Here is a 20,987-nt window from a genome sequence, read left to right on the forward strand (position 1 = left end):
GATACTGGTGATAGTCCTCCAGCATCATCAGGGTAGATCAGACTCCGTAGCCAGGATTTCACTGGGAACCTTTGCCAGTATAATAAATTCGATTAGGGATATAATTTTATCCAGTTAGTCCTGGTAATATCCTTGTACCAACCTAAACAATTCTCCATCTTTGGGGATTTCACCCTTCAGATATGTTCAGGCTTGTGTTTCCCTCCACTGTTGAGGATTACATTTTCTCTTGGCTAACCAAGTGGCAGGTAGCTTTCTAGAGCAGATTGCCTAGTTTATGTGACAATTTGGCAGTCCTTTTTAAATGTTAAAATTAGATATTTAATACAAATTCATTATTTTTGTTATAGTGATTTGTTTTAATCCTCCTCCCCAATAATAAATTCAGCTGTGGGTAAAGTTGTGAAGATTCTAAGATCTATTTTAAGGTCTTCTGAGACTTGGTTGTGTAAATACAGTACTGTGATTAAAGATGGTTCAAACCTTCTGATAAACCTTTGAGCCTGGTCGGTAAGTCACTTTAATTTTAAATTAAACAATTCTGAAAAGGACTTTCTAAACACATTTATATTTTACCACAGAATGATTACAGCTTGACAGTATTTGATTTTGATTCTGGAATGTTTGGTTTTGAGAACAGTAATGTGTCTCTAAAGCCTATTTTACTAACATCCTTTGGTTTAAAGGTCACTGATGTCCATAAATGCTTTTATGTATTAAAACTTCAGAATAGGTTTTAACTTTGCTTTGTTAAATATAAATTGTGAAATCAGTTGGTTATAATTGCTTTGTACGTTTGGAGGTGCAATACAATCAAGTAGGTAAGTGCAGAAAACTGGGAGTCAGAAGAAATAGATTCAAGTGCCAGCTGTTTCCCTGACTTGCTACGTAAGCTTTAAGTCACTTCACCTTTCTAAGGTTTCACAGACCCAGGTTGTGTTTGCAAAGCTAGAAGTTAAGGGAATAAAGCTATCTTTCTATTTATAAAGTGACAATTATTCTGTATCAAAGTTGAAACACATTTTGGCATCAAAATCCTTCCTCATACAACCCATAAAGTTGTTAAGAAGCATAACTCTCAGCATTTCAAGTGGCTAAAGTGGGACACAGCACCACTCAGATTTGACCCATCTGCCCTTCCACAGATGGAGACGAAGGGGCTGACAGACCAACACTGATTGGTGTTGCAACCTAGCACATGAAGTTGTAATTCCACTCAGATTTGTCCTTGCCACCCCTCCAGAGACAGAGAAGAAGTAATGGCTAGCCCAAACCTGAGTGGTGCTACGACCCCATGTAGCATTGCAATCTGGTATTCAGTTTGGGTGCCCTCAGAAATGGGGGAGACTCGGGCAAAGTTCCCTTCAACTGGAACTGTGGGGTTTAGAGTTCAAAGCAGAACAGTCCCACAAAACCTGGAACTGTGGGAAGGTATGAAGATGGGAGCTCTACATTGCACAAACATGTAGTTGCTGTGGCTCTAGTTTACTGTTGACACGTTCCTAGTTAAAGCAGTTTATGGTTATCACATTTAGGAGTGTCTGTTTCTTTCAATTTTTTTTTAAGATTTGCACATTTACCTTCTATCTAGAGTTAGTCTATAGAATAAATGATCATTGCAAAAGTAACATGTCCTTACTCTCAAAGTCAATATGACTTCCCATGTAAGTAAGTAAGCACTACTTGTGCACTTAAGAGTTTCGGGATCAAGATCTGTATGATAATTGTGCCACTTTGAATCACACTAAGCTTTAACTCAAGATAAAATATAGATACACAATATTCTGTAGTAAAATGGGATGTAGCCAAATGTTTACATTAATCCTTCACTGAAGCCAGTGGAGTTACATCAGGGATAAATTTGGCCCCTTGTTTCATTCCAATGTTAAAAAACTTATCTGAACAATAGAAAGGAAACATTAGATTGTCCTCGTGAAGCATGTATGTTTATAAGGAATTCCTGCTGCATGTTTTGTGGTAATGAGATCATGTATATCATTATGGATTCTCCTGCTGCAGCTTGAGTAGTAACCACATTTTCTGTTTGAGTGGTAACATATTGCATTGTAAGTAGTTTCACATTTCTCTGGTGACCCATACCTCTGAGCATTTGGAGGACACACACACACACACTCTCTCTTTCGAATAGGGCTGGAGGGATGGCTTAATCCCCAGTATATAACTTCCTGTTGTGGCTTGGCAGTGCGGGGGATCTCCAAAGGGTGGATAGTTTTCCTTACCAGATGTGTTGTAATTGCTAAGCCCAATAGGTAGGTAAGTACGGATTTTTGTACTTGAGAAAAATATGGATATTTTTAACATTCCATTGAAATGCAGTACACTTTTTTGAGAGCTTTTTGGAGGAAAATAACGGGAAACTAGAGATATCTTACTACTTGAGAGTCGCTCAAAAATAGGCAGAGTTAGCATGTATGGTTTTAACTTTAGACTTTGTGGATTTTGGCTATTTGAAGTTACGCCTTTGATTTTATTTTAATGTAGGGGTTTTTTTAAACAAAGAAAAAATCTTACGTAAGTGTAGGCCTGTCCCTGATGTTCTGTAATGAGTACACACAGCAGGGCTGAATTAAAGTTGCACAGGCAACCTTAATTCTGGGATTCCTTAACTTTTGAGTCCTTAACTTTGCAATCTTAAAAATATTCCTTTAAAATAGTTTGTGTGTAATAATATGTGTACACACTAGTGATGACCCATGGCTTTGCCACTCAAGTTTATGGTAAGTATGAATGAGTGTGAGGTTGTGTGTGTGTTGTGCTGGGAGATTTTTGTGTTTTGTGTGGATGGCAAGTGAGGGGTGTGTGCTGTGATGAGGGGCTATTTGTGTTTGGGATTATTGTGTGTGCTGATTGTAGTGATGTGCTAGGAGATGTGTATGTATTGGTTGTGTTGATTTGTGTCTGAAGGTTATGCTGGGAGCTTTGTGTTGAGGTGTGTGCATTATGATGTGCTGGAAGTTTCATGTTGACTTTTGCAGGTTACACAGACAGGTGTCAATACTGCAGTCTTCTTATATACGTACCTATTCTACCTTATGTACACATTTATGTACATACATGCATATGTAAATATGTATGCACTTCTATAAATTAAAAGGCTACACCTGACTTTTGTTTGTATAATAATCATAATATATTTATATGTTGAAAAGTCTGTATAACCATTCACTAAGGCCCAGATCGTGCAACGTGTAGCCTGGGGAAGATCGGGGCGGCTCCAGGCACCAGGGCACCAAGGGCATGCTTGGGGCAGCAAGCCGCGAGGGCGGCCTGCCAGTCATTATGAAGTCAGCAGGCAGGTGACTTTTGGTGGCACGCCTGCAGGAGGTCCACTGGTCCCGCAGCTTTGGCAGCAATTCGGCAGCGGGAACGCTGATGACGCAGAACTGGTGGACCTCCCACAGGCATGCTGCCGAATCCACACGACCAGCTGACCGCCTACAGGTGCGCCGCCGAAAGTCATCTGCCTGCTGTGCTTGGGGTGGCAAAAAACACAGAGCCGCCCCTGAGGAAGATCATTGGGCCCACTTGTGTCTCAGTGAAGTCAGTGGGAATCTGCATGGGAGCACCCAACACATTACAGGCGTGAGACCTAAGTAATTCATTAAAAAATATCATATGTGTGCTAAGCCCTTATTCTAAAATTACACCAGAGAGAATTTTACAATTGCATTATAAACAACCTTTTTTGCAGGGTTTTATAATAAAACATCAGATTTGGCCTTTAGTTTTGTAATAGTACCAGACAGTCTCAGCAGCAGATTTTTCTGTTTGTACAGAGTTGTATGTGCATTTTTTTTAAATTGCTTATTAATCTTAAACTATTTTTCTTTTCACTGAATTATTTGTTTGGCAGATGATTACAGTTTAATAAATTGTAGGAAGAGATAGAATGAATTTTGATACTGGGTACTAGGTTATTTCCTTTACATAACCAGGAGTAATTTAAATACTAAATGTGTTGAGATTTCTGCAGTTCCTCATTTAGGCTACGTGTAGTAGCATGCAGTACAAGAAAAGATTCTTTCAGCAAATGTTTAGGAAAATACTTTCCAAAAGATCTGTACAAGATTAGAGTAGCTGAGTGTTCTTCTCACTGGCTTCCTGTTTTGAAATTAAATGTCTTCAGGGTACTTAGAATAACTCATTTTAGAAAAACAAGAACAGTTTAACCAATTAAATACTTCATCCTTTTAGATATGATTCCAGTTAGTTGAAAAAAGAAAGGAGTACATAAAGTAGTCCCTGAGACCCCTTGATTAACCTAGGAGTGGCTACATTAATTCCCAAAGCTACAAATTATCTTTTGAAGGAAGTTATAGGAGACAAAGTGTAACCAAACATGTTTAGATCTAGATTCTGGCTTCCTCTGGGTATCATGATCATTGAAACTGGACTCAAAGGGGCCATGTTTCCTTAAGGGATTGTTATTAAGGGTACACGAAGGAACCAGGAATGCAAGGATTTAGGCTGGAAGCAACTCAGCTGTATGAACAGAGTAGTGTACAGGGTTCGATAAAGTTCCAGTTGTTCAATGTAACCTGCATTCAGCATCTCTCTTTGCAGATGAGTTGCTCCGCCTGTGCCTATACCATTACTAGCCAAAATTTTGCTGATTTTTCTCTGAGGTTTCAACTTTATGAGGTCCTGAACACATAAACTTCCGCTAAAGTTAAATGAAATTGGGAGCGCTTAGTATGTCCCAGATTCAATCCTTTGAACATGAGGGTTGTGTGTAACGGTTAGTGTTACCAATGGGTCGTGGCTAGTGGTGTGGGTTGGCAGTGATACAAGGGTGTAGCAGTTGCTGCTACGACTGTATTCTTTCTCCAGTACCTGCATTCTTTCTCCAGTACCTTTAGAGACATTACATTTTTCAAATGCAGAATACTTCCAAGAACTTGAATACTCTTTGCATTTTCTCTAATGTTGTAGGGGCCTTAAAAGCCATGTTACAGGTCTTAGTGCTCACTGAACACTATGAGCAATAATTAGAGATCACTGTCAAGAACAAGTAACAAAAAAAATTTCCCCACAGATTTTAAGGCTAGACCTTTATGATCATCTACACTGACCTCCTGACATAACACAGGCCATAGAATTTCACACAGTAATTCCAGCATCAAGCTCATGACTTCTTGTTAAATTAGAACATATTTTTAGAGATTTTAATTTTTAAATTCTCCATTTAGTGTACCATCTTTTTAGACACTTGGAAATATTTGTTTCTTACTACATGCAAATTTTTGTTTCTTGGTTTGTGTTTCTAATGGATCTTGAAATTGCAAAAGAAAAATATCTTTTACTTTGTTAGACATCATTGGTAGCAGTGCAGATACTAGAACAGTAGTTCTCAACTTTTATACCGGTGACCCCTTTCACATAGCAAACCTGTGAGTGCAACCCCCCCATACATTAAAAACACATTTTGGGGTGAGGCTGACAGCTCATGACCCCCTGAGGGGGCCCAACCCCCAGTTTAGAACCCCTGTCCTAGAATAAGGTTAATTAATTAATTGCTACTACAGAGCCAGCAGAGGGAGCAGCTAACGCATTTAACTAGATTACAGCTGAAGAGTCAATTGTACTTTATTTTAGCCTTTTTAATTTTCTCAGATTTCAAGATTTTTAATATTCTTTGATTATTGAAAATTTAGCTCCATCTGACATTTGTGATGTTTTTCATTGTGAAGTTTTCAGTTTTCTAACTGTTTTTCGATTATTCCTTGGGTTACAAGACTTGAGAGCTTTTGGATATGTGTATGCTATTAAGATGACTGCACTCATACACCGAATAAACTTTCAAGGCCTACCACTGAGTAGTTACTTCAACTTGCAAAAGAGTGTCATGTTACTAAGATGAGTTCAGATAGTTAATGATTCACAGACTATTTTGATTTTGCATGTCTGTGTAAAATATCCATGGCAACACACTCTACATGATAATTTCCCCTAGTTGTACCTTTTTCCTGGTATCCCCACTTCTTGTGTATACTTTCTTGTATCCTTCCTTGTGATGGTACTGATAGACCACTATTGTTTCAATGTAATTTAGTTTAGACAGTGCTGTCCACCTTGCAGCAGTGTTCAGTCACATACTCTTGTTTTACTACTTAACCTGAAAGGGAATTAGGAAGGTTTTTCTTGTCATATGAAAAAGATTCTCCTGAAGAGGGATAATTTTAACTGATTCATTGTGACCTGGGATATTGTTCAAAATCTAACTGCAATATTTGCTTGACGTAGAGTCAGTGAAAAGCAAATCCTAATCTTAGGAGCACAGCAAGTTTCAGGGTGTAATTGTGTTAGGCTGACAAACTAAATATGCATACAGTTTATGTTGTAACTGAACCTTTTCTAGTTATACATTTTATCTTTACATGCCTATATAGATATTCCAGGGATCTATATTTTTTACCTGAAACAGTTGACCTAAGACAGGATAGGAGAGATGTATTGCATTGGATGTTAGTAATGCAATAACTTGTGCAGGGCCAGAAAAACTTGAGCTCTAATAACAGAACCCAATCTAGTTCCATACAAAATCAATAGCAATATTGCTGTTGACTTCCAGGGGAAATAGCATTAGGGTCTTAGAAGGAAAATAAAGAAGGGAATGTTTTTCAGCTATATTTTTATACATATTTAGAAATTTGGGATCCGGATTTTTTTTTAAGTTTTCCATTCACCTTTAAGAACAAAGCTAAATTAAATTACATAGGAGATAGTACTAGTTAGTTCAAGTACTGTATTTCTGGTTTTGCAAAGATAATGTGAAAAATCACAGAATGTAGTTTACTAATAAATTGCAGTCTATTAAGGAAGCTGGCTATTGTATATTGTCCACCCAAAATATTTATTTCTATATTGTGCTTTGCTAATTGGGTTTATGGCTTCCAAAAGAGCACATATATACATATGTTGGAGACACCTGCTATGACTCCATAGTTAAGGTTGAGTTCTGTTTTGCACTTAAAGCAGGGATTCAACTGGTTTGTTATGCATGATGATTGTTCTGAGGTGTAGAAGGTGGTGAGGACAGACCAGTTGAAAGTCTCTGTGTAAAATGGAAAAAAAAATAGGGGTAACATCTTGGTATGGGTCCACTATAGACCACCAAATCAGGAAGAGGAGGTGGATGAGGTATTTCCTGAACAAATAACAGAAATATCCTGTTAGTAATGGGAGATTTTAACTATCCAGACAGCTGTTGAAGAAGTTAAAAGGCGAAAGACAAAATGTCCAGTAAGTTCTTGGAATATATTGGGGACAACTTCTCATTTAAGAATGTGGGAAAATAACCAGAGGGGCAGCCATTTTATACTGTACTTGATTCTGTTCAACAAGAAGGAATTGTGAATTTGAAGGATGAAGGCAATTTGGATGAAAGTGATCCTGAAATGGATTTCCTTATTTCAAGAAAAGGAAGGAATGAGAGCAACAGAATAAGGACAACAGACTTAAAAAAACCCAGACTTTAATGGACTCAGAAAACTGGTAGGTAAGGTCACAAGGAAAAAAATCTAAGGAATAAAGGAGTTCAGGAGAGCTAGCAGTTTCAAAGAAACAATATTAAAGGCACAACTGAAAACTATCTCAATATGAAGGAAAGATAGGAATCTCTTTTAATGACCTGAAAATCAAAAAGGAATCCTACAAAAAGTGGAAACATGGACAGATTGCTAAGGAGGAGAGTACAAAAGAATAATACAGACATGTAGGGACAAAATCAGAAAGGCTAAGGCACAAAATGTGTTACAACTAGCAAGGAACATAAAAGATAAAAAGAGGAGGTTCTTTAAATACATTAGGAATAAGAGAAAGACAAAGGAAAGTGCAGGTCCTTTACTTAGTAGGGAAGAAGAGCTAATAACTGAAAACATCAAGAAGGCTGAAGTGTTCAATGCCTATTTTGCTTCAGTCTTCAGTAAAAGGTTAATGGTGTCCAGATACTCAACACAATTAATATTAACAGCAAGGAGGAAGGAACCAAGCCAAAATAAGGAAAGCACAGATTAACAAATACTTTAATAAGTTAGATATATTGAAGTTGATGGGGCCTGATGAAATTGACCATAGAGTATTTAAGGAACTAGCTGAAGCAATCTCATAACTGTTAACAATTAGCTTTGAGAACTCAGAGGACAAGTGAGGTGCAAGAGGACTGAAGAAAGGCAAACATAATACCTATCTTTAAGATAGGGAATGCAGAGGAACCAGAGAATTATAGACCATTCAGCCTAACTTTCATACTTGGAAGAATACTAAAACAAATATTAAACAGTTAAGCACTTAGAGAATAATAGGATTATAAGGAAAAACTCCCATGGATTTGCCAAGAACAAATAATGCCAAATCAACGTAATTTTTTTTAAAACAGGTTGGACAAATACCAGTCAGGGATGATTTAGGTTTACTTTGTCGTGCCTCAGCACAAGAGTCTGGACTCTTCGAGTCCTATATTTCTATGATTCTGTGAAAAATACAGTATATTCCCCCTAAACTTAAATCACTTACCCTTTGAGTGGAGAATGAATTTTCTGAGAATTTATAAGTAAATATTTGGTTTATTAGTTAAAATAATTACAGTGGAGTCCTTTAAGAAACTGAGCATCTGTGCTGGTCCCTTGTTTTTGTCCCAAATGATCTACATAAGAGATTAACACATGCATTTCAAACTTTCCATGTAATTAGAATTAATTGAAATCTTGTGCATAGGCTATACTTGAATAAATTAGATTAGCTTAATTACAAAGAGTTAAAGTTTTTATTTTTCTAATTGCTGTGATTATATAGGCTACCAACAGGCTCAGATCAACAGCACAGCTAACTCGTAAATGGGGCCATTGTGTCATGAGAGGTAACTCAACCAATCACCACCCTTCATCTACAGAGAATTAGCATGCAACAATTTTGTTGATTGTAATGAATCAATGGTATGAAAGACTGTTCACCTCACTGGTAGTTTGGCCCAACTCTCACTGTTCCTTAAAAATTCCAAGGCTGCATACAAGGTTGGGCATCAATACTTGAAAGGCTTCTCATATCACTGCTGCCTATGCTTCACTGTGTGTTGTGGGAGCACTGACAGAAGAGTGCAAAGGGACTCTTTATAGCACAAAGATATTAGGACTGGGCTCTGCCTGCCTCTCCTTCTCTTAGCATCAATTTCTTTTAAATGTAGCCTTAACTCTACATTTCCTGGATTTGTAATTTACATCATCCCTGTGATGCTTTTCCCCCTTAAATTACTGATACATACTCTGTCTTATCTCCATCTTAACATAACTTTTTGTCTGAGAAGTTAAAGAGGATCTACATTTTTCTTGCATAAAATGAAAGGAGTCTAAGGGCCAACTCTGCTCTCTCTGATTTCAGTGTGAATTTTTCAGTTGAATTCAGTGGGACCAGAATTGGGTCGCTGCTGAGATTCTCAATGCAAGGATAATAATTCTTGTTCTTTGAGTGATGGTCCCTATATGGATTCCAAATATGGGTGTGCATATGTGCCATGTGCTGGGGCCAGAAGAGTTCTGTAGCAGCGTCTGTTGACCCGCACATGCATTGTGCGTCGCCCTCATGTGCGCAGCCAAGACTATAAGAGGCTATGTGGGTCAATGCTGCCCCAGTTCCCTCTTACCGCCGCATGGCCGGGGTAGGAACTCCTGTTCTTCCCTGTTCTTAGCCTTGTTAAGAGAGTTGGTTGTCCTTTCTTGTGTATATAGCTGTGGATGGTAATTTTTTTCTTGTTTTTTGTAGCGTTAGTGTTCTATGTAGATAGGTTTCCTTTTGGACTTCTTCCTCTGTTGGTGAGATCTCCCAGCCTAAGGATTATGTCCTGACAAGTCTGCTTAAAAAAACCCCCAAACCTGTGCTTCATGTCCACACTCTTTCTCTGTGAGCGACAAACACCAGTGGTGCCTTTACTTCCTTGATGAAGCCCATGTTGTTGCCCCTTGCACAATCTGCCGTTCCTTCCTGCTCCAATTCCAGAGCGACACTTAGATCCTTGGGCATTTATACTGCACTACTAGTACTGCAGGCCCTTCAAGTACCAGTCACCTTAGAGACCAAGAATACCATCTTTCTCCCACAGTTGCTGGCCTGAGTATCCACCTAGAAGGCAACTCTGCTATTTGAGGAGGCATCCATTCTCCTCCTCCTCTGTTGTGCACCAACCTCCCTGCCAGAAGCAGTAGGTTTAACAAGATGGTTGAGAGCCATGCTAAAACCACCACAGAGTTGACCTGTGGAAACTACCTCACTCCCTTCCATTTGGTCTGGGTGGACATTACAGCAGACCAATGGATCTTGGACATTGCTGCCTCTGGCTGCACCATTTAATTCACTTCACTGTCCCTCTTCAAAGACCCTTCTCATGGAAACAGAAATAACCTAATTACTTTGTCTAGGAATCAGGGCTGGTGCAAGGAAGTTTCGCGCCCTAGGCGAAACTTCCACCTTGCGCCCCCCCAGCCCTGCAGCAGCTCCCCGCCCCCCTCACCCTGAAGTGTGCCCCCTGCCCCTGTGGCAGCTCCCTGCACCCCACGGCAGCTCCCCACTCCCTGGCCCGAGGAGCCCTGTGGTATCTCCCCACCCCAGCTCACCTCTGCTCCGCTTCCTCCCTGAGGATGCTGTCCTGCTCTAATTCTCCTCCCAGGCTTGCGGTGCCAAACAGCTGATTGGTGCCACAAGCCTGGGAGGTGGGAGAAGTGAAGCAGCAACTGCACAGGGGAACCCCAGGGCTGCTGGCGGCGCGCTGACCCAGGGGAACCCCTGGGCTGCTGGCTGCCAGCGTGCTGACCCAGGGGAACCCCTGCGCTGCCGGCTGCCATCATGCTGACCCAGGGGAATCCCTGGGCTGCCGGCTGCTGGTGGCAGCCCGCTGACCCAGAGGAACCCCAGGGCTGGCAGCTGCCAGCAGCAACGCGCTGACCCAGGGGAACCCCTGGGCTGCCAGATGCTGTGGCGGCTCACTGACCCAGGGACCCTGGGTCAGTGTGCCACCGTGGCAGCCGGCAGCCCAGGGGTTCCCCTGGGCCAGGGGACACCCTGGGCTGCTGGCTGCCGCAGCGGTGCACTGACCTAGGGGACCCCCTGGGCTTCCAACTGCCATGGCGGCATGCTGACCCAGGGGGCACCCTGGCCTGCCCACTGCCGCTGGCAGCTCAGACTCCCTCTCCATCCCAGCAGCAGCAGGCCGCTCAACCACTTAAAAAAAAATTGGGGGGCGCTGCTTTTTGGCACCCCCAAATCTTGGCACCCTAGGCAACCACCTAGTCCGCCTAAATGGTTTCACCGGCCCTGCTAGGAACCATAGAAGAATACCACAGGAGTATAGGGTCAGAAGAGGTTTCTAATCCCAATATTTCCTCACTCTGAAGAAAGAAGTCTTAATCTTTTCCTAGATCTGAAGAGACAAAACAAATGCATACATCATCTCTGATTCAGAATAGTGGTGTTTGCCTCTATTATTCTATCCCTCCAAGCTCAGGACTGGTTTGTGGCTCTCCACTGACAGGACATGTACTTCCTGTGGGCGAGGTGGATGGTGATATGGAAGAATCTGAGATGCACATTGGGGACAAGTCACTGAGTTTTTCAAGGCACTGACTTTTTTTGAAATGCCTCACTGTGGTGGAGGTGCACATGCAGAAGAAGGGCATCCACGTCTACCTGCATCTGGATGACTGGCTGACAGGAGGCAAATCACATCAGGCCTCTGCTTCAACCTGTGTTCTCTTGGTTGGGCTTGCTGGTGAACTACAAGAAACAGTCTCTCAGCCATTCGCAGATGATAAGAATTCATAACAGGATAGATTCCACCACTGCAAGGGCTTAGTTATCTCAGGACAGATCCATCACTCTCTGGTCATTACTAAATGCAGTAATTTCATACCCATTGTTAATGACCACAGAATCTTTGCCAGATGCCTGCCTTCTACAGTGAAATCAGAGCCTTCTTTACATCTTCCTAGTGATTTCCAGCATAATTGCTAGAGACAGAGGAGATCAGGGCACTCAGTCTTACAGCTTCCTACTGGCCAAGAGAGTTCTGGCTGGTGGACTTGCTGCAGATGTCCATGCAACCATTGATCAGCCCTGTTGCAAGATCAAGGTCTAGTATTCCATCCAAACTCAAGGTTGCTGCAGTTGATGGCCTGGATGTTGGCTTGCTGTGTTCCATGGAAAGGTTTTGTAAACTGTCCATGAGGAAAACTTGGCTCTTACTAAATGGACTAGTTTCTTGATCTGGATAGCCCAGCATGGTCTAGACCCAGTGAAGGCCCTGAAACCAAAAATTCTGGACTACTTGCTACACTTAATGCACTCTGGACTCTCATTCAGTTTGATTAAGATCCATCTGGCAGCAATATTTGTATATTATCCACCAATACTCACTTTTGATCTTCTGTTATCCAATAGTATCCAAATTTACACAGGGTCTTATGCATATTTACCCACTATTTAGAGACCCTGCATCAGCAGAGGACCTCAACATCATCTTTCAGAGACTTATGGGGTCCTCTTTGAGTCCCGATGGGATTGCTCCATCTACCATCTTACTCTCAAAATGGTATTTTTGGTCACCCTCACTTCAACCGGAAGAGTCAGCAAGGTCCAATTAATCATGGCAGACCCTCTGTATACCTTGTTTCATAGAGATTGAGTGGTACTGCGACGTTATGGAAAATTCCTCCCCAAGGTGATTTTGGAATTCCATTTGAATCAATCAGCTTTCCTGTGTTCTTCCCAAAGCCATATTCTATGCAAAGAAAGAAGAAGCTGCACACTTTGGACATATTCAGAGCTCTTCAATACTATATTGACAGGACCAAATCTTTCAGACAGTTCCCACATCTATTTGTAGCTGGTGTCTACAAATGTCAAGCCCTTCAATCCTAAATACTTGCAAATGGGTGACACATTTTATCTCACTGTGCTGCCACTGGCTGATGTTCCTTTCCCACTGACAGTTAGGGTTCATTGCACCAGAACTCTAGTAGCATCCTCAGCATGGTGCCAAATGTCAGTGTCCAAAATCTGCAAGTTTGCTATGGGGAGCAGCCTCTTAAAGTTTTCCAAGCATTGTGCACTGGGCTTGGCTGCTAGATCAGATGCAAAGTTTGGGAGAGCTATACTCCATGCTCTGTTGAACTGATGCAGCTGATACACCTCATGCCTACTATCCTGAAGAGGATACTACCTGCCAATCTCCTACACTAGGATCCATACTGACATACTTGAAGAAGAAAGAGCAATTGCTTATCCTACAGTAATTATGGTTCTTTGAGATGTAGTGAGTGTGGATCCACAACTCATCCTCTATCCATTCTTTCAAAATCCTCAGCTAACACAGGCTTTAAATTGTGAGGGAACTGTGGGAGGGTCAGGGTCACTCTGCCTTTTATATGAATATGAGAACACATACATGGCCCTGATGCATGCTGTATTCAAAAAATTTTTTGATGTTGAACACATGAGGCGCATATGCACCTAGAGTACAAGCCACACTGAGTACAATATCTCAAAGAACCACAGGTACTGCAGGGTAATTAACTACTCTTTTTAACTCCCATTTGCTTCCATTTTCAGTAAATTGCTGACATTTCTGAAAAATATTGCATATGTCAGTGTGTGTTACCTGGTTTATATTTGTTTGTTCATGAGAGAAATTCAGTAATATAGAATTTAACACATACTCTTGTGCTGTTTTGTTTTTATTTTAATTAAATTGTCACTGGAACTAACTGCAGTTATAACTACAGTGTTTGTTATAATTTGGTTTGCCTTTATGAACCTTGAATAACTGTGCTGAATCTTTATCTCTAGATCTGCAACTTGTCTTCATATGTTAATAAACCTTTGGATGATGCTTTCATATTGCTGATGATTATCATGTTTTGTATGTACTATTTATAAAAAAATTAAAAATTTCTAACATTCCAAAATATTAAATACAATAATCTCATTGTATTCCTAAAATGATAAAAGCTCATATATCTAAGGCACTAAGTGGAATTTTGTATATTATTTAAAGAAAAGTTTTATTTCAGCTTTTGCAAAAAAAACAAACAAAAAATAAAACAAAACTACCCCCCCAACAAATCCTAGACATTTGTAATTCTGCCTCAATATAACAGTACAAAAAGAATAAAGAGATTTTGAAAGAAATCTCTACGTTTAGATGTACAGCAAGTTTTCATGGTCTGTTGCTTCTTTCACTTGAATAGATTCTGCTTTTCACTTGTGATAACAGTTTTAGAGCAATCAAAAGACAAACCTAATTTCCAACCATTAAAAATGATTGTTAATGCATGAGAAACTATTATAACTTTATGTATGGCATTCTTTGGGGATGGAATGCTTGGATTTTGCCTATTGGTATGCTGTGAATGGGAAAAAAAAGTTGCTTTCTCTATTTCCCCATTTATCTTTTGCTAGGGAAGTGAATCATTTTTATAATGACTAGATTCTTTAACAGTCTAACAACAAGAATGCTGACAGACAATAAAAGGTTGTTCCTTTGAGAGATGAACTATGAAGAATCTGTATGACCGCAGGTATCCATTGGTTGTCTACATTAGTTCACTTTTGAATTGTTTGTGTGGCAACTTAGTAACTTTCCGAGGAAACTCTTAAGTTCAAAAGGGTTCATCCATTTCTAGCTGTGATCATTCTGAGAATTTAGCAGTTAGTTACAATGCTTAAGAAACTGTTTTTAATGGGAATTTTTTTGCTTGTGTTAAGTAGCAGTTAGGGGTATGGTAGCATCTTATACATGTTTAATCTGGTCTGCACCAGGCCAACAGATTTGGAAGATATATAAGCTTGATACAGAAATAGAAGTGGTGATCATAGCCATCAAGGTACTTTCAGAGAATGGATCTACTCAATGAATGTAATCCATAAAACCACTATACTCTCCTCCTTCAGATCTCTTCACGTCACCAACCTCTGCCGCATAGCTTATAGGAAATCAATTAATGATGGCTATGTTGGAAAGCATATGGGGATAGTTGACATTTCCTTTATCTATTTCCAATAAAGAACATTTGCAATGTATGTGTGTAAAAATGGATGTATGTGGTAATCACATTTGTACATCAGTCATCTTAGATTGTAAGTTCTTCACGGTAGTGGCAACATTTCTGTGTGTGTTTGTACAGCACCTGGCATAAAGGGAGCCCCAAGTCTGATTAAGGCCTCTGGGTATTATAATAGACATATTTAATAGAGGTTGGAGACAGTGACCTCATGCAGATGTGCAGTCCTCTGAAGAACCTGGGCCTATCTTCTTGTGTGTGGCTGTCATGAAATTTCTAGAGCTGAAGTCCTGTTACTGTGTGAAAATAAAAATAACTTACTCTGTGTGTGTGCTGGAAGCCCTGGCAAGTCTTGGTCTTTTTCTCACTGTTCTTCATTGTGATGAACAAACTTCAGTTTGATGGTCCACTTGTCACTTCTTGAACAACAACAGAAATTCAGAGTTGTGCTCTGCAAACTGCACAGGTTATTCAGTTTGTCTAGCTTTCATGTTATCATCCAGTCTGAGAAGAACTCCCGATCAGGTGTCAGGAGGCACACTCTCTCCTGATGTCATCTGGTGTGTCTCTCAGGCCATAAATATTTATTGCGGTTTTGAGGAGGCTACTGTCACAAGTGGTTGGATTCTGATCTCACTACAGTTGTACACAGTGTTACTCCATTGATTTTTTCCAGTTTTACTTTTGATTTACGCCATAGTGAGGGGGAGAATCAGGCCCATAAATTCAGTGTCTGTGATGGGTAAGCCTTGAGGTTCTGCACAGAGCAGCAAACATACAGAGGTGCAAAACCAAACTGCAAAGTGACCTGGGGAGATTAGAACAGGTGGGATTGCAGTCAACAAAGGGAGAGTCAGTATTAATAAATGTAAAAAACATGCAGGGGGAAGAAATCAAGATCACTGATACAATCTATCCAAGAAACTGCACCTTTCACATTAACGTTCATTTAACCTTCTCTGATTAATACTGTCTTTACGTTAGTTGTACATGTTTGTGGGACCAAGCACTGTACTTGCTAAAGGGAAAGCATGAAGTGGGAAGCTGGGTGGGGAGCTGCTCCATGAGAGTATTTCTGTTTCCCTACAGTATACTTGAAAAAACGAGAACCACAGAGTTGGAGAAACATTAAGAAGCACAAACATTATTCATTTGTTGTCAGAGTTAGAGCGTAAAACAGTAAGATATCAAGAGCAAACACATTCCGAGCAACTGAAAAAACCTAGCTTACTGGTACATCTTTCCTCTCATGACTAAACTAACAATACCAGTAACTCTGTATGTGTCACCTTTTCCCCTGCTTCCTCCCAAACTCCATAGCAGGAGGTCATGGGGTTCATGGCACCCGTGGGAGATGACAAACATGGGAATTAGGAGGATAGGCAACAGTAACTTCATCACAAGGAGAAATGTGCCTGCTCTTGGTGAAATCGCTGCACTTCCTCCCCCTTCTCCCAAAAAAGTCCTGATCCTGCATTTCAAAAGGAATTTTGGTGGGACAAGGATTGCAGGCTCACACTCTTTTTGTGTATATGAGTGGGAGAGGGGAAGACGCAGATTTCTTTTGATCGTGTAACTCTTGTCTCGCTCCCGGTTCATGCTATCAGCTTCTGTTCCCTATCCTTCCCATTGAGGCCTATCCTCCCAACATGACCTGCCTTGCCTCTCATGGATACAGTTCTTATTAAATACTGTCAAAAACAAGTTAATTCTTCACCCCCCACGATCTTTAACTTGTCTTCTGCCTCACAAAGGGATAAAATAGTATCTTTTGTTACAGAAGAAATGTGTTATTTTGCCTTCAGAATGACATGCAACATAATTCTTATCTATTGATGTAATATTTGATCATTTAAAAGGAACAGAACAAATATATTGGGTAAAAGAGAGAACTAAAATGTCAAAGACAACTTTTGATCAATTAAAATTAGTAAGAATGCATTTATAAAGGAACCAATATCATTAATTAGGCTGTAGCTTCTTATCTTTTTTATTATACATACATTGCTGTGGGTATAGTGCTTTAAAGCATCTGCTCAGTGGTCCGTTATGATAGCACAAGAATGCTTTTTCATGAGAGTAATAAAGAAACAGATGCTTCCTGATGACAACTTCCCAATTTGTTTAGGAAACAGTCAGTCAGTCCTGGATTCAGTTTTCCCTTGCAGTGTGGCAGCCGTGCAAGCAAATTCTTATGGAGAAATAAGAACTGAGAAATCAAGTAGCTGTGTAATTTTTCTAGGAATTATAATTTAGCCAGAAATCCCTATTTAATAACACTTTAATAAAATTAGCATTTTATCCATTGTGCAGATAAATCTTTGTGCCATAGTAAGTATCTAAACAAAATCCATCAATTCAACAACAGAGCTAGCTCACCCTCTTTATATTTATATTTCCAGGAATATTTTTGGAGCAATGGTACTGTGCATGTTATGACCTATCAATACTCAAGAGTAAATTATTTATGTTGCATTGAAGCTGTCATAATACCGTAGTACATAAAGTATTGTTAACAGCTCAAAGCGTGCAGGACAGCAGTATATATAGCAAGGAAAGAAACAAATTAAAAATTTTTAAAACAGCCTATAAATAGGCTATCACATGGCTTATCTGAAAATAACTGGATTTTATTTTATGTATTAGTTATTCCTTTTGTTATTTATGGTGCTTTAGTGATTATGCAAAAAGCTATGGCCATTTGTTTAAAACCCCCTCAGACTTATCTTCTATTGGGCCAATGTAATATTCTCTTAGTCTTTGTGGGTTCTGTTGAGTCATGAACAGGGTCTCAGATGCTCCAAAGATCATCTTAAAGAGACACAGCTCATTTTATTCTAGAACATGACTTTAGCAAAGGCTCAACTCACCAGCTAAAGAGACACTCTGAGTGCTTGTAGGCTCCAAAATTTACTTTCCCATATTAAAGTCTATGCATCATCCTTGGAGACTATAAAGTACAGGATTACATCTTGGTACTGTATCTTTTTATGTAACAAGTTCTGCCACTGCTGTTTACCCAAATGAAAAGGGATTAGAAATAGCTCTAAGAAGGATTCAGATATCCATGCAGACCAGATCAGAATAGTGCTTCCACTTGTCACTATATATATAGCATGCAAAGAGATCTGATTGATCAAAAATCATATTTTGAATAACAGACGCTTCATATACTAGACCAAATTCCAGCTTGTTACAGGATAAAGAAGGGAGAATTTTTGTCTTCCAAGGCTTCCTTAAGCTTTGCATTCTTTTGAATTCCCTGTTTCAGACATAGTCCCAACCATCATTTAAAAGCAAAAAAACAGGTTAATACAAAATGAGAAATGGTCAACCTCCAGCTCCCTAAAACATGAATGAAATGGTCAACCTCCAATTCCATAAAACATCAGGCTTTTCAGGAGAAGACTGCTTGCACAACCTGCTCTTTCCTGTTCTTAACCCTCCAGAGATGTCCGAACTCTTCTGAGGATGCGACTGATGGATGAAATAGCTCTTGTCTCTTGAGAAGTAGGATCTCTAGAGAGGCATAATGTAATCTAATTTTCCTCCAGTAACACCAGGAATCCTCCAGGGAGATTTTTTGTAGTCCATCTCCTCCCTCTTGAAGAACAGGGTCATCAGAAAGAGCTTCTGACTCCTTCATTGTTCTATTCCCTTGTCCAGTTCATCTCCAGAAAATTAAGGTTTTTCTGCAGAGGTTGCTCAAACCCTGAACTCCCTGCAATCCCCAGAGGCAGAATATTTAGCTACAGACTGCTCATATCTTAATGCACCACTTCTGAGATAGCAGGACATTCACGAGGCCTTTTCTGCTGAACTCACTTTGAGGAAGGTAGCTCTTTGGTAAAGATGTTATTTATTTTTCCATGTGCTTTTGGGTGAAAGAGAGATTAATTTTTTTTTATTCTAGTTTAAAAAAAATTCCAAATTAGAAATCAATATAATGTTAATGACTAAAGTGATGTTCCTTGTTTTGTACATGCATGTACAGGACTGTTTTGGTGGAAGAACAATATTTAAAAATTTATATCAGCACTGGAACTATCATTGGTACAGTACAGCACAGCCAACAAAAGAAAGTGACTCAGCAAGTACTTCACTATATGTCACACTTATCCAGTCCTGTTTCAGAGCAAGGTCATCTAATGGCCAAATAGTATGTAAACCCATAATATAAAAACCTACTAAACATTAATGTCTTCACAAAGAATCATTTTAAGTTTTGCTTCAAGAAGAGATTGTCTTAAGTTATGTAGTTTGGATCTGGATTCAGATCTGAATCCAAAGGTTCTCAAGGTTTGAGGGGATTTGGGCTGATCCCTAGTTGCTGTTTTTAATTTCTGCCACCACCCTCCATTCTCTTCTCTTTTCCGATTTATGTTCTTCACCAAAGCACTGGCCCGGAAGCTATATCCATTTTAAAGAATTATCACTTTACTAGGCAGAAGTAATATCAACCTTTCTTCCACAAAAAATCTTTTACATAGTATTGACTCCCAATACATCTGATCAGTAGGATTGCTATGAGAGAAGAATGGAAAACTTGTGTCCTTACTCTATTAAATGTGAACTGGGTAAAGCATACAGATCTGTACCTGGTTGGTAAAGTCAAAAACAGCAATCAATGCTGTCCTTTCTGGCATATTGTCTTTAATATCTCATTGCCTAAGATTTTAAAAGCTCGGTCAACAGAGAGGATTTCCTTTAATGTCCAGGCTCAGTGCTTTAGGTGTCTGTTTTTTGGTAAACTAAGATCAAGCTTTCTGCAATTGGCCATCATTCCCAGAATTCTTTTGTTCTTTCAGCTGGTGTGATTTTCTAAATATCTTAATTTAATGTTTAAAATTGTGTTATCATTATTTCCAACTACACTTGTATGTGGCTATCCACAATCTGGGACCTCTAGTCACAGTCTTGTACACTTGTTTATCAGCAACACCTGATTGTCTAAAATACTATTTGGATGAAATCAATTTACGTGGGCTTTCCAAAAAGTCATAGTATGTTCTTTATGGTTACTCTTATATTTTGTCAGTTCTTGCATCTCCCTCATGGATTGATTCATGACAGAGCAAGCATTAAGGTGAGTTCAGGATCTAAGAAAAAATACAAAATAGCTTTAACTGTCTTATGTGTTGTAATAACTTGAGGGTTAAAAACTGCTGTTTCTTCATTGTTCCCTTTCAGTCTTTAGCATTTTGCTTGGTCAGAGAACTAAATATTCACAGTTAGTTGGTACTAGTGCACCCACAAAGCCCAAATTTGTGCATGTATACCTACCCTCTGGGGCATACAGTTGGTTTGTGTATGCAAATTCAGGGTTTTCAAGGCTCAGCAAGTGCACGTGCATTTTGTGGATATTTCAGTTTTGTCTTCTTGGAAAATTTGTTCCAGTATATCTAATTAGCTTATTTAATAGGGTTTAAAAGGTAATGGCCTTATTTTCAGAGTGATAAGCATTCGCAATTGATTGTAAAGTCAATAAGAACTATGCGTGCTCAGCACCTTTTGAAAATTATGTTCATACGTTGGTAAAAGAAGATACAAAACGTAAGCTGGTAATTGGGAGCTCCTGGGAATGTATCGGAATGCTTCTGCTTATGAACAAACAGAAGAGGTGAAGCCCAATCTATAGTTGAAGTTGATTTTAGCAGCATATAGTAAGAGGAGGGGAAAAATTGTCTCAACTTCAGAAGTGTTATTAACCAACACAACCTCTTGCAAAATAGCTCTTATTAAAAATGGAACTCAGAATTTTCTGCATAAAATGAATTATCCTTTGGAAAGTAAGAACATAAGAGCAGACATACTGGGTCAGACCAGAGGTCCATGTAGCCCAGTATCCTGTCTTATGACAGTTGCCAATGCCAGGTGCTCCAGAGGGAATGAACAGAACAGGTAATCATCAAGTGATCCATC

The 20,987-nt window shown here is 39.6% G+C and overlaps 1 protein-coding gene across 6 annotated transcripts in view; it reads left to right on the plus strand.

The window, feature by feature from the left end:
- Window positions 1–20,987, plus strand: part of ATG10 (autophagy related 10) — a 162,626-nt gene that overhangs the window by 76,457 nt on the left and 65,182 nt on the right. The window lies entirely within an intron of this gene.

The sequence above is a fragment of the Chelonoidis abingdonii genome, chromosome 6 (genome assembly GCF_003597395.2).
Source record: "Chelonoidis abingdonii isolate Lonesome George chromosome 6, CheloAbing_2.0, whole genome shotgun sequence".
Taxonomy (NCBI): domain Eukaryota; kingdom Metazoa; phylum Chordata; order Testudines; family Testudinidae; genus Chelonoidis; species Chelonoidis abingdonii.